This window comes from Psammomys obesus, unplaced genomic scaffold (genome assembly GCF_907164565.1).
Source record: "Psammomys obesus unplaced genomic scaffold, mPsaObe1.curated_primary_1811, whole genome shotgun sequence".
NCBI classification, from domain to species: domain Eukaryota; kingdom Metazoa; phylum Chordata; class Mammalia; order Rodentia; family Muridae; genus Psammomys; species Psammomys obesus.
Genome location: NW_026585797.1, coordinates 19,023,073 through 19,036,084, shown reverse-complemented (window position 1 = coordinate 19,036,084; position 13,012 = coordinate 19,023,073). Strand labels below are relative to the sequence as shown.

Genomic DNA, 13,012 nt, shown 5'->3' with positions numbered 1-13,012 from the left:
GTGAACACAAGGTTTCCTTGGGTTAATAAACCACCTGGAATTAGAACAATAAGATTGCTCAGTGTGTGAAAGCACCCACTGCCAAGCCTGAAGATCTGAGTTCAATCCCTAAGACCCACATTGTGGAAGCAGATAAATGACTTTCACACATATTTACACCTTACTGCACAGGTATACACACACACACACACACACACACACACACACACACACACACCCCACAAATAATAACTCCGAGTAGTCCTGACAGCCCACAGGGAAAAGCTCTCTGCTTTGTACTTTCTTATGTGGGCAGTTAGTTTGTGTTCTGTGGCAGTCTGACTCCATAACCCAGGAGAGTCTGGAATCTGTTATTGCTCAGGTTGGCTCTGAACTTGTGGAAACCCTTTTAACTGAGCCTCTCTAGTTCTAGAATTACAAGTCTGAACCACCATGCCCCACTTTGAATGGCTTTTTTTTTCGTATAGTGTTGTGTTTAGTATAGTATTTAGTATATACTATTTATTTAGTACAGTATTTTTTAGTATAATATATAGTATAGTTTCACATCAGAATGTGGAGGCTCACCAAGAAGTCCCAGTTCTCAGATATCTGAGCAAGGACATCGGCACTTAAGAGTTTATAAAGTTGGGAGGAAGCGAGCTAACATAAGAGAACATCATCCATTGGCACCAAATTAGGCTAAATATCAGGAGTTGGGTGGATTCTAGGAGAGAACAAAGGATAGTGGCCCAGGCCCGCCATGTACAAATGGCCTAAGGTCAAAAGAGTGAGGTGATATGCCTCAGGCAAAGAAGCATCTCCTCAATGGAAGGGCCAGCAGGAAGGAGAGCTGGAGAGTGGAGTGCCTGGGTTTGGGAGAGGATAACCCAATTGCTTTCCCCTAGCTTCTGGGCTCCTGTGCATGAGCACTGTCAGAAAGCTGTCCTTGAATAGAACTGTAGCCATTATTTTATCATCTCCAGTTACAAAGTACAGAAGCAAGCCAGGGAGTGCTGTTCTTCAGCGTCCCACTTTTCCCAGATGAACATCCACAGAGAGTTGGCGATCAGGGCTATGTGTTTCTGTCGGAAGTAGGAGACAAATGACACACCGTGTTTGCGTTTAGTCATGTGTGTTTGTTAGGCTGTTCACATAGGGGTTGGTGACAAGGCGGTTCTCACGGTGTCCCTTGGAAGACAAGAAGCTGAGTGCTCACTGGCTGTCCTGACTCCCAGGGTTGATACCCCAGTGCAGGCCAATGGCTCTGATGGAGTCATCAGCTCGGCCACTGATGAACTGAAGGACCATGTTGGGGTGCGAGGGAGCAGCGCTAAAACTTGTGCCTGTGTCTCTTCCAAAAGACAGCAGGCGGCCTCGGTCAAGAAGACCAGCTTCCTTAGATAATCGTCGTGTTTGCCAGATATCTTAGTCACGAATTCCCCAGGGTACAGAGAGATCTCTTTCAGGTCTCCGTGTTTGCCACCTACATAGTCACTCCACGACTAGCCACTGCGTGCCTGGAGACTGGGGGCAGAGGGTGAAGGAAGGGAAACGCTGAACAGTGGTATCAGATTTCAGGACCTCAGCTCTCTACTCTGAGACTCTCAAAGACATAGCAGAGAAGACAGACCCCTTGCTACACTCCCCACCCAAGGGACATAAATGCTGAGTGAGGAACAAAGAACAATACGAACAGAAAGAACTGTCTCAGAAGAGGCAACAAGCATAGTGCTTCTGGACCGAAGTGCTGAAAAGAGACTTAAATCAACGTGGTCGGTTTGAGACCCCTGAGAGTTTAGGATTCCCTGACTTTCCAACATCCTGCATATTGGAGGAACTGGGAGGGGAAGACAAAACAAAACAAAACAAAACAAAACAAAAAACCAAAAACAGGCGGGGCAAGATGGCAGCGCCGGGAGGACTCTCATTCTGAGGAGCAGCACAGCAGGATTGGCACAGTGACCAGCAATCAGAACTCGCGGCCATAAAACACAAGTGGTTGTGTTTCTCAGGTGAGAGGATACCCCACGGTGGGGGATTCAATCAGCTTTAACTCACCCGGCTAAACCGCGGAAGAGATCCCCGTTCCGCCAGGCGCTTGGTCGCCAGCCCAGAGCTACCCGCCAGTGCGATCTGGTCACGGTCCCAGACTGAACTGTGGGCCCACAACACCATAGACTGGATTTCCCAGTCGAGAGATAACCCCACGGAGCAGGAAACAATTGGGACCGACCCCAGGTTACCCAGACATCCCCTGGAAAAGACTCGGGTTCCGCGGGTGCCCCAGGAGCCAGCCCGGACCCAGAGCCGGGAGGGACAAAGGCGCCTGCACAGAGCCCTGCCTGCGCGCGTGATTCGCCGCCTCAGATAGAACTGTGGGCACCAGGGCACCAGGACACCAGACTGCGTGTCTCTGGCAGGAGGAAACCCCCAGCGGAGGGGGTCAGCAGCTCTAACACTTAGGACACCCAGCACCAAAACACTTCCTGGACTCACGCAGACTCTAGTGCAGGCAGAAGTGCTGTGCTCTGCCGCCATTGTTGAGTTCCCCTGGGGCACTGGGACACACAGCTGCATCCTCGGACCTGCAGGAGCCGAAGAGCCATTACAGCAGCCCTCAGATACTGTGCCAGGGATCGGCCAGTTGTCCCTGGCTGGACTGCCAAAACTGTAGGAATCCCAGATCCTTCAGGGGGGCTGCACAGCGTCTGGACCAGAGTGGTGCCTACAGCCGCCATCCCAGACAGAGACACACAGCTTCTGGTCCAGAGTGAGGCACCCAGCCTCCAGACCAGAGCAGTACCCCCAGGCGCCAACTCAACCTAGGTGCACATTCTCCAGGTCCAGAGCAGAGCAATCAGCCTTTGGCCCAGAGACTTGCTGAGTGCACCTCCCACTTTCTCAGACAGAACTGTGCGCCCCAGGATAACAGACTGAGTTTCCCTGTTGGTAGAAAACCCCATAGCTAGGGAATCAGCAGTTTCTTCAAGAGGACTGTACATGGAAATTTAGTGAGCAGCAGCACACTAAATTTATAACAAGAAACCCAGCAGTGGGGTAGCTGTCTTGAGAAATTTTATGGGTAAGAGGAGATCCCCCCCTGCCTAACATAGACCACAGCTACTACTCAGGGCTATAAACCTGAGGTGAGCAGTGGCAACTCCGGAGAAACACTGGCCATACAGTGACCATAACCAAAAAGCAGAGAAGGACTCCTTCAGGAAAAATCATCTTCCGGCCAAGGGGATACTCCCTACCTCCGGACTCCATGAAGCACAGAAACTAACAGCCAACACCTAAATCAGCCCAATGGGTAGAGGTCAGCGTAAAGGCTCAACCAACAAAAGACAGAGCAATATGGCATCTCCAGAACCCAGCCATCCAGGGGCGAACAGCCCTGAACAATGCAGCATAATAGAAAATCAAGAAGATGACCTTACATCTATGTTGATGAAGAGAATAATAGAGGAAACAGATAAAATACGTAAAGAATTAGAGGAAGATAAAACCAAACAGATCATGGCTATCCGTAAAGAAATGGAGGAAGATAAAGACAAGCAAATTAGGGCCATCCGTGAAGAAATACGGGAAGATGCAGCCAAACAGCTTGTGGCCTTCAGAGAAGAAATAATTAAATCACTGAAAGAAATCAAAGAGACAGAGTTGAAGGAACTAAAAGAAAAAGAGGAAAATACAAGCAGACAGGTGAAGGAAGTAAACAAAACAACTCAAGACCTGAAGATAGAACTAGAAAAATTAAAGAAAACACAAATGGAGGAAATAATGGAGAGGAAAAATTTAGGGAAGAAAACAGGAACTACAGAGGTAAGCATAACCAACAGAATATAAGAAATGGAAGAAAGAATCTCAGGTGTAGAAGATACAATGGAAGAAATCGACGTATCTGTCAAAGAAAATGTTAAATCCAAAAAATTCCTGACATAGACCGTCCAAGAAATCCAAGACAATATGAAAAGACAAAACCTAAGAATAATAGGAATAGAGGAAAAAGAAGACTCCCTTCTCCAAGGCCCAGAAAATATTTTCAACAAAATCATTGAAGAAAATTTCCCCAAGTTAAAGGAGAAGCCAATAAGGATACATGAGGCCTACAGAACACCCAACAAATTTGACCAGAAAAGAAAATCCTCCCGCCACATAATAATCAAAACAGGAAGTATACAGAACAAAGAAAAAATACTAAAAGCTGCAAGGGAAAAAGGCCAAGTAACATATAATGGCAAACCCATTAGAATCACACCTGACTTTTCAACAGAAACTATGAAAGCCAGAAGGGCCTGGACAGATATCATGCAGACCCTAAGAGAACACAGATGTCAACCCAGGCTACTATACCCTGCAAAACTCTCAGTCCTCATAGACGGAGAAAACAAGATATTCAATGACAAAAACAAATTTCAACAATACCTACACACAATTCCAGCATTACAGAAGACACTGGAAGGGAAAATACAACCCAAGAAAATTAGCTTCTGTCAAGAAAACACAGGAAATAATTAACCTTACTACAGCAAAACAAAAAGCAACCAAGCACACAAACTTATGAACACAGCCAACATCAAAATCAAAGGATCTAACAGCCACTGGTCATTAATCTCTCTCAACATCAATGGACTCAACTCTCCAGTAAAAAGACACAGATTAACAGAATGGATACGTAAACAAAACCCAGCAATCTGTTGCATACAAGAAACACACCTAAGACACAAAGATAGACATTACCTGAGGTAAAAGGTTGGAAGATGACTTTCCAAGCAAATGGACCCAAGAAACAAGCAGGAGAAGCCATTCTAATATCTGATAAAATAGACTTTCAACCAAAATTAATAAAAAGAGATGAGGAAGGACACTTCATACTCATCAAGGGAAAATTCCACCAGGAAGACATCACAATCCTGAACATCTATGCCCCAAATACAAGAGCACCCACATATGTAAAAGAAACATTGATAAAATTTAAACCACATATAGATCCCCACACATTAATAGTGGGAGACTTCAACACCCCACTCTCAACAAAGGACAGGTCAACAAAACAGAAATTAAACAAAGAAACAATATCTCTGACAGAGGTCATGAATCAAATGGACCTCACAGACATCTACAGAACTTTACACCCAAACACAAAAGAATTTACCTTCTTCTCAGCACCTCATGGAACCTTCTCCAAAATAGACCATATAGTTGGTCACAAAGCAAGCCTCAACAGATACAAGAAGACTGAAATAATCCCTTGTATCCTGTCTGATCACCATGGAATAAAGCTGGACTTCAACAACAACAGAAATAGCAAAAAGCCTACACACTCATGGAAACTGAACAACTTGTTACTAAATGACAGCTGGGTCAGGGAAGAAATAAAGAAAGAAATTAAAGCCTTTCTAGAACTCAATGAAAATGAAGACACAACATACCCTAACTTGTGGGACACAATGAAAGCAGTGCTAAGAGGAAAGTTCATAGCACTAAGTGCCTTCAAGAAGAAATTCGAGACAGCTCATTCAAGCAACTTAATGGCCCACTTAAAAACCCTAGAAAAAGAAGAAGCAGACACACCAAAAAGGAGTAGACGGCTGGAAATAATCAAACTCAGGGCTGAAATCAATCAATTAGAAACAAATAAAACAATTCAAAGAATCAATGAAACCAAGAGCTGGTTTTTTGAGAAAATCAACAAGATAGACAAACCCTTAGCCAAGCTAACTAAAAGGCAGAGAGACACCACCCAAATCAACAAAATCAGAAATGAAAAGGGGGACATAACTACAGACACTGAGGAAATCCAAACAATCATTAGGACTTACTTCAAAAGTCTATATGCCACAAAATTTGAAAATCTAAATGAAATGGACAATTTTCTTGATCGATTTGACTCACCAAAGCTGAATCAGGACCAGGTAAATCAACTAAATAGTCCTATATCCCCCAAAGAAATAGAAGCAGTCATCAAAAGTCTCCCATCCAAAAAAAGCCCAGGACCAGATGGCTTCAGTGCAGAATTCTACCAGACCTTCAAAGAAGAGCTAACTCCAATTCTCTTCAAACTATTCCACAAAATAGAAACAGAAGGAACATTACCAAACTCATTCTATGAAGCCACAATCACCTTGGTACCTAAACCTCACAAAGACTCAACAAAGAAAGAGAATTTCAGGCCAATCTCCCTTATGAACATTGATGCAAAAATACTTAACAAAATACTTGCAAACCGGATCCAAGAACACATCAAAGATATTATCCACTATGACCAAGTAGACTTCATCCCAGGTATGCAGGGGTGGTTCAATATACGGAAATCCATCAATGTGATCCACCATATTAACAAACTGAAAGAAAAAAACCACATGATAATCTCCTTAGATGCTGAAAAAGCATTTGACAAAATCCAACATCCATTCATGTTTAAAGTACTGGAGAGTTCAGGGATACAAGGCACATATCTAAACATAGTAAAGGCGATATACAGCAAGCCTATAGCCAACATCAAACTGAACGGAGAGAAACTTAAAGCAATCCCACTGAAATCAGGGACAAGACAAGGCTGCCCACTGTCTCCATATCTCTTCAACATAGTGCTGGAAGTCCTTGCTAGAGCAATAAGACAGTCGAAGGAGATCAAGGGGATACAGATGGGAAAGGAAGAAGTCAAATTATCACTATTTGCAGATGATATGATAGTATATATGAGTGACCCCAAAAACTCTACCAGGGAACTCCTACAGCTGATAAACACCTTCAGCAAAGTGGCCGGATATAAAATTAACTCAAAAAAATCAGTAGCACTCCTGTATACAAAAGACAAAAGGGCTGAGAAAGAAATTAGAGAAACAACACCATTCACAATAGCCACAAATGACATAAAGTACCTTGGCGTAACCCTAACCAAGGAAGTCAAAGACTTGTATGAAAAAAATTTCAAGTCTCTGAAGAAAGAATTAGAGGAAGATATGAGAAGATGGAAAGATCTCCCATGCTCATGGCTTGGCAGGATTAACATAGTAAAAATGGCCATCTTACCAAAAGCAATCTACAGATTTAATGCAATTCCCATCAAATTGCCAACACAATTCTTTACAGACCTGGAAAGAAAAATTCTCAACTTCGTATGGAATAACAAGAAACCGAGAATTGCTAAAACAATCCTCTACAATAAAAGATCTTCTGGAGGTATCTCCATCCCTGATCTCAAGCTGTACTATAGAACAACAGTTATAAAAACTGCATGGTACTGGCATAGAAACAGAATGGTGGATCAATGGAATCGAACAGAAGACCCAGAAATAAACCCACACACTTACGGACACCTGATTTTTGACAAAGATGCCAAAACCATACAATGGAAAAAAGATAGCATCTTTAACAAATGGTGCTGGTCCAACTGGATGTCTACATGTAGAAAAATGCAAATAGATCCATACTTATCACCCTGCACAAAACTGAAGTCCAAGTGGATCAAAGACCTCAACATAAAACCAGACACATTAAATCGGCTAGAAAAAAAAGTGGGGAATACCCTAGAACTCATTGGTACAGGAGAAAACTTCCTGAACAGAACACCAACAGCACAGGCTCTAAGAGCAACAATCAATAAATGGGACCTCATGAAATTGAAAAGCTTCTGTAAAGCAAAGGACACCGTCATCAAAACAAAGCGACTGCCTACAGATTGGGAAAGAATCATCACCAACCCTCTATCTGACAGAGGACTCATATCCAATATATATAAAGAACTAAACAAGCTGAAAAGCAACAAACCAAGTAATCCACTTAAAAAATGGGGAACAGAGCTAAAGAGAGAATTCTCTGCAGAGGAATATCGAATGGCAGAGAAGCACTTAAAGAAATGCTCAACCTCATCAGCCATTAGGGAAATGCAAATCAAAACAACCCTGAGATTTCACCTTACACCCATCAGAATGGCCAAGATGAAAATCTCAAGGGACAACACATGCTGGAGAGGTTGTGGAGAAAGGGGAACCCTTCTCCACTGCTGGTGGGAATGTAAACTGGTACAACCACTCTGGAAATCAATCTGGCGCTTTCTCAGACAACTAGGAATAGCGCTTCCTCAAGATCCAGTCATACCACTCCTAGGCATATACCCAAAAGAGGCGCAAGTACACAACAAGGACATTTGTTCAACCATGTTTGTAGCAGCTTTATTTGTAATAGCCAGAAGCTGGAAACAACCCAGATGCCCCTCAACTGAAGAATGGATGCAGAAACTGTGGTACATCTATACAATGGAGTATTACTCAGCAATGAAAAATAAGGAAATCATGAAATTTGCAGGTAAATGGTGGGACCTGGAAAGGATCATCCTGAGTGAGTTGACCCAGAAGCAAAAAGACACTCACGGTATATACTCACTCATATAAACATACAATATAGAATAAACCCACTAAAAGCTGTACATCTAAACAAACTAAGCAAAAGAGAGGACCCTAACTAAAATGTTCAATCCCCATCCTGAAAGGCAAAGAGGATGTACATCAGAAGAAAACGAAAATAGGAAACAACCTCGGAACCCGCTACAGAGGGCCTCTGAAAGCCAGAAGAAAACAGGAAACAACCTTGAAACCTGCCACAGAGGGCCTCTGAAAGCTTCTGCAGTATAGACTGTCAAAGCAGATGCTGAGCCTGATGGCCAACTGATGGGCAGAGTGAATGGAATTTTATGTAAGAAGTGGGAAATAGTAAGAGCTGGAGGGAACGGGAATTCCACAAGCAGAGCAACAGAACAAGATAATTTGAACACAGGGAACTTCCCAGAGACTCATACTCCAACCAAGGACTATTTGTGGAGATGACCTGGAACCCCTGCACAGGTGTAGCCCATGGCAGTTCAGTGTCCAAGTGGGTTCCATAGTAATGGGAAGAGGGACTGCCTCTGACATAATCTGATTGGCCTGCTCGTTGATCACTTCCCCCTGAGGGGGGAGCAGCCTTACCAGGCCACAGTAGAGGACAATGCAGCCACTTTTGATGAGAACTGATAGACTAAGATCAGAAAGAAGGAGAGGAGGACCTCCCCTATCAGTGGACTTGGGGAGTGGCATGCATGCAGAAAGGGGAGGGAGGGGGGGATTGGCAGGGGAGGAGGGAGGGGCTTATGGGGGGATACAAAATGAATAAAGTGTAATTAATAAAAAATAAATAAAAGATTTAAAAAAAAAAAAAACCAAAAACACCCAAAACAGACCCGGAATCTAGGTCCTCCAATATTTTATCAGCTCATGCGTTACCTGTGACTTGTTGGTTTAAAGAGTCATGATCCAAAGTAAATGAAAATCCAATTTAGTAGAATTCTCAATAGAGCACAGAGACTTGAAGAGCTTTACCCTGTAATGTAGCTTTTGTCGGCTCTGACACGTATGGCAGTGATGGGGCCTTCCAACTGGTTGACAGAATGAGAGAATGGCTTTCCATCAGTACCTCCATATTCTCCGTTATCAGAGGAGGACCTGGCCTGATCTGAGGGAGAAAAGGAGTTACAGGGAGAAATATCCCAGGAGCCTAGCTGCTCCCCTCCCCTCTCTGTTCCTAAAACACTCCAAGCCAGGGTCTAAAAGCCTTGACTAACAGTATTGCAGGTGGCATCTTCCCAGGCTCCCATTTCCAGGCACCTCACTTACCATCGTCGGCAGAGGCTGAGACACAAAGAAAGGCTAGGAGAGTGATGGTCAACATTCTGAAGCTGCAGTGTGAAGAAGGGACGGGAGAAAGCATCTCAGTTTCTACCTACGCTTTGTTTGCCTGAGCATCCCTGGCCTAGCATGGAGAGCTAGGCTTTCTAATTCTTCCACTCCTATCTAGCAGATGCAGTCTTGAGCTTCAGAGGAAGACTGTCCACTGACAGTCTTGCTCCTTTCTGAGACGGCCTTTCCAGTCCCTGACCCCTCTGGAATGGCCGTAGCTAACATGCCTTCTCCAGACCAATCCTAACTTTCTGTCTGGATTCATTCCACCCTGGCACAAAGCTGGCAAGTCCTCAGAAGAGGAAGTAAGGCTCCTTTCTAAAGCATGGAGATGATCACGCTCACTGAATGAAGAATCGGAGCAAAACTTGCCTGGGAGAGGTTAGCCTGGTTGCTGAGGTTGCTGAAGTATGGTTAACTCTCTACCCTCATCCTATGTTGGAGTGGGGTCCAACATATTTAGAGGTCCTCTGTGTTGCCAGGGACAGTGAAAAGGGTGACAGGAGAGGCTGTGCCTACACCAGTGCGCAAGTAGTTCAGTGGGAATTGGCTGAGAGGTTGCAGACATGGGTACATGCCCAAGACATTAGACCCAAGCACCTACTCTTCAGTCACAATGCTTCCTTCACCAGCCAAAGCTGTCTCTTCCATCTTCAGTGTCCTCATTCCTTTAACTGAAACCAGAAATCTCTGTGCCCTGGAACTAGCTGAGACTCGGGTGTCAATGCTCAACTCACCCCTGACACAGTCCAAGAATTCTCTTCTCTGGGATAGATTTAATCCCTCCCCCAAACTCCTTACCTGGCAGTTTCAGATACAAAAATAACCCTCCCCCCAAATTTCCAGATCTTTTATATCAGACCCAAGCCCTCCCACCGTTCTTTATCGTTTGTAAACTTCACTCCCAAAACAGATAAGATTAAGCTCTCAGCATCAGGTGTCAGGCAAGGCCTTCGTCAGCACAACCACACCTAGAGTTCGGCAAGGTGAGGTCCACTCCAGGCACAGTGACATATTTCAGGATAGGCAGAATAAGCGAGCTAAACCTCACTGACTGAAGGACAACTGGGTGGGCAAGCAGCTGGTGTAATCTAAAGAGCATCTAGCCAGGTGGCACGGCTCACCCCTGTAAGTGAGACATTTGGGAGGCACCGGCAGGAGGATCTTGAGTTTAAGGTCAAGGTTGGGCTGTGGTGTGAGAAGCGGCCTCAAAAGAAAAACAAGCAAAAGAAAGTGTAAGCCGAGAGGCCTGGCAGAAGGTTCTCTCTGTCCTAAGTGGCCTGTAGTACTCTTGGCCCTCCGTCAGAAGAAAACATTGTCTTTCCCTCATTTGAAACATAGTCTCCCAGAAAAGAGATACACTTCCTAGCAGGGCCTGCTACTTACTTGACCGTTTTTTCTCCCCGCTACTTGCTGACATTTTTTAAAAGGAGAATTCCAATAGTAAAGTTTAAAGAATTATATAATAAATATCTGTTAAAAATAAATACGGGGCTAAAGAGATGGCTCAGTGGTTAAGAGTGTTTGTTCCTCTTGCAGAAGAAGTGATTTACTGTCACTCCAGTTCCCTAGTTCTGACTTTGCAGGCACTAAGCACACACATGCATGCAGGCAAAGCACACATAAAATAAAACAAATAAATCTAAAATAAATAAATTAATTAAAAATTGAATAATGTTTTCATTATGCAATTACATACATACCAAATATTATATATTCATGTATATATTATATATTTATGTGTATATATTGTTGATGTGTGACAAAACTCTTCCTGGGCAGACACAACACACACCTACCCACCCCAGACGGTGGTCTGTACACTACTTTGGTCTGCTCACTTCAGACCAAAGCATGGATGACATCGAAGTCTGACTTGGTGAACCCTGGGATTTATGGGGGATACTTACAGGAATATCGGGGAGGGGTTACCAACAAGGAGCGGAATTGACTGTGCAAAGCCCACCCACAGCACAGGTGACAGCTCACAAAAGCAGGGAAAGCTGCAACTCACTACACAGCCTGCTGGAACTATACTTGTCTCTTGAGAAATGCAGAAAGGACGCCAGGTCTCGGAGACCAGCTTTGACATCAACCCATCTGCTGGCTGGTGACGCAGCTGGCTTTTTCTGAGGGTAACTTTCCAGGGCAGAACTGGTACTTACCAACAGAGGCTTCCACTGATAGTGGCAAACTGAGGGACCAGAACTTAATTGTTCTTGGCAGTGGGCAGTGCTGGAAGCTTCCTGGTATGGGCTTATACCTCGAATTATGGTATAAGTAGGGGCAAGGGCTGTTAGCTCTAGTTGGGGCTTTTCCCTGTGGTAGCAAAACTTCTCAAAAAGAAAGGAAAAGGAGAGAAAAGGATCATAGACACACATACATCCACTTGATGATGAAGTAAGACAAGATTCAATAAGCTTCTTTCAAGCTTCTCTTACTTTACACATACATACATACACACACATACATACATACACACATACATACATACATACATACATGTTCACACACATTCGCATATTGGGGGGATGGAAACAGATTCCAACCAGTAAGTTCCAACCCAACATCGCACACATACACATCCCTAAACACACATCTTGGTGGATGGAACAAATCCCAAGGAGTGAGTTCCAACACAACCTGCTAATGTACACACACATATATCCATACACACAGATGTACAGTCGATGGATGGAACAAACCCTGAAGATCAAGTTTCAACAATTTATCATTTCTCCTACAGTTTCTCTATCTCAGCAAGATCTTTCAGGCAGTACAAAAATCACAATGTGGTTATGTTCTATTATTCTTATAGTAAATGATTATAATGAATATAAGTAAGAAAAACATGTTCCTCACATGATCAAATGTTTTACATATTATGGGTGAAAAAGTATGAACAACAAGTTATTCCCAAAAAACGCATATGCATTTGTAACTAAGCAACTTGTCTATACGTTAACAAGGTGTGAGCAAGCAACTTGTCTCTATGTTAACAAGGTGTGATCTCTCAGCCAGCGTTTTCTTTATCAGCAGGCTACAATTTCTGGTTACAAAGAAAGGGTCAATTGTCTTAAAAGGTAATCTTTTAAATATCTTAAAAGAATCATAAATTCAAACTTTTATATAAAGACAATCAGCCATTTCTACTTTAAATCCTCAAGGTGCTCATCCACTCATGAATAATTTTTTTATTAATCACATCAAGAAGCTGAGGGCAAAAACAAATATAAGGAATTTAATTGTTGTCTGGCTTTCCTATTAGAAGTACTTTCGTAACTTCAAATTGTTCTCTAAGATTTTCTACG

The 13,012-nt window shown here is 43.5% G+C and overlaps 1 pseudogene; it reads right to left on the bottom strand.

The window, feature by feature from the left end:
* Window positions 1-1,194: 1,194 nt before the first annotated feature.
* LOC129670681 (zymogen granule membrane protein 16-like) lies at window positions 1,195-9,693 on the bottom strand (annotated as a pseudogene).
* Window positions 9,694-13,012: the final 3,319 nt, after the last annotated feature.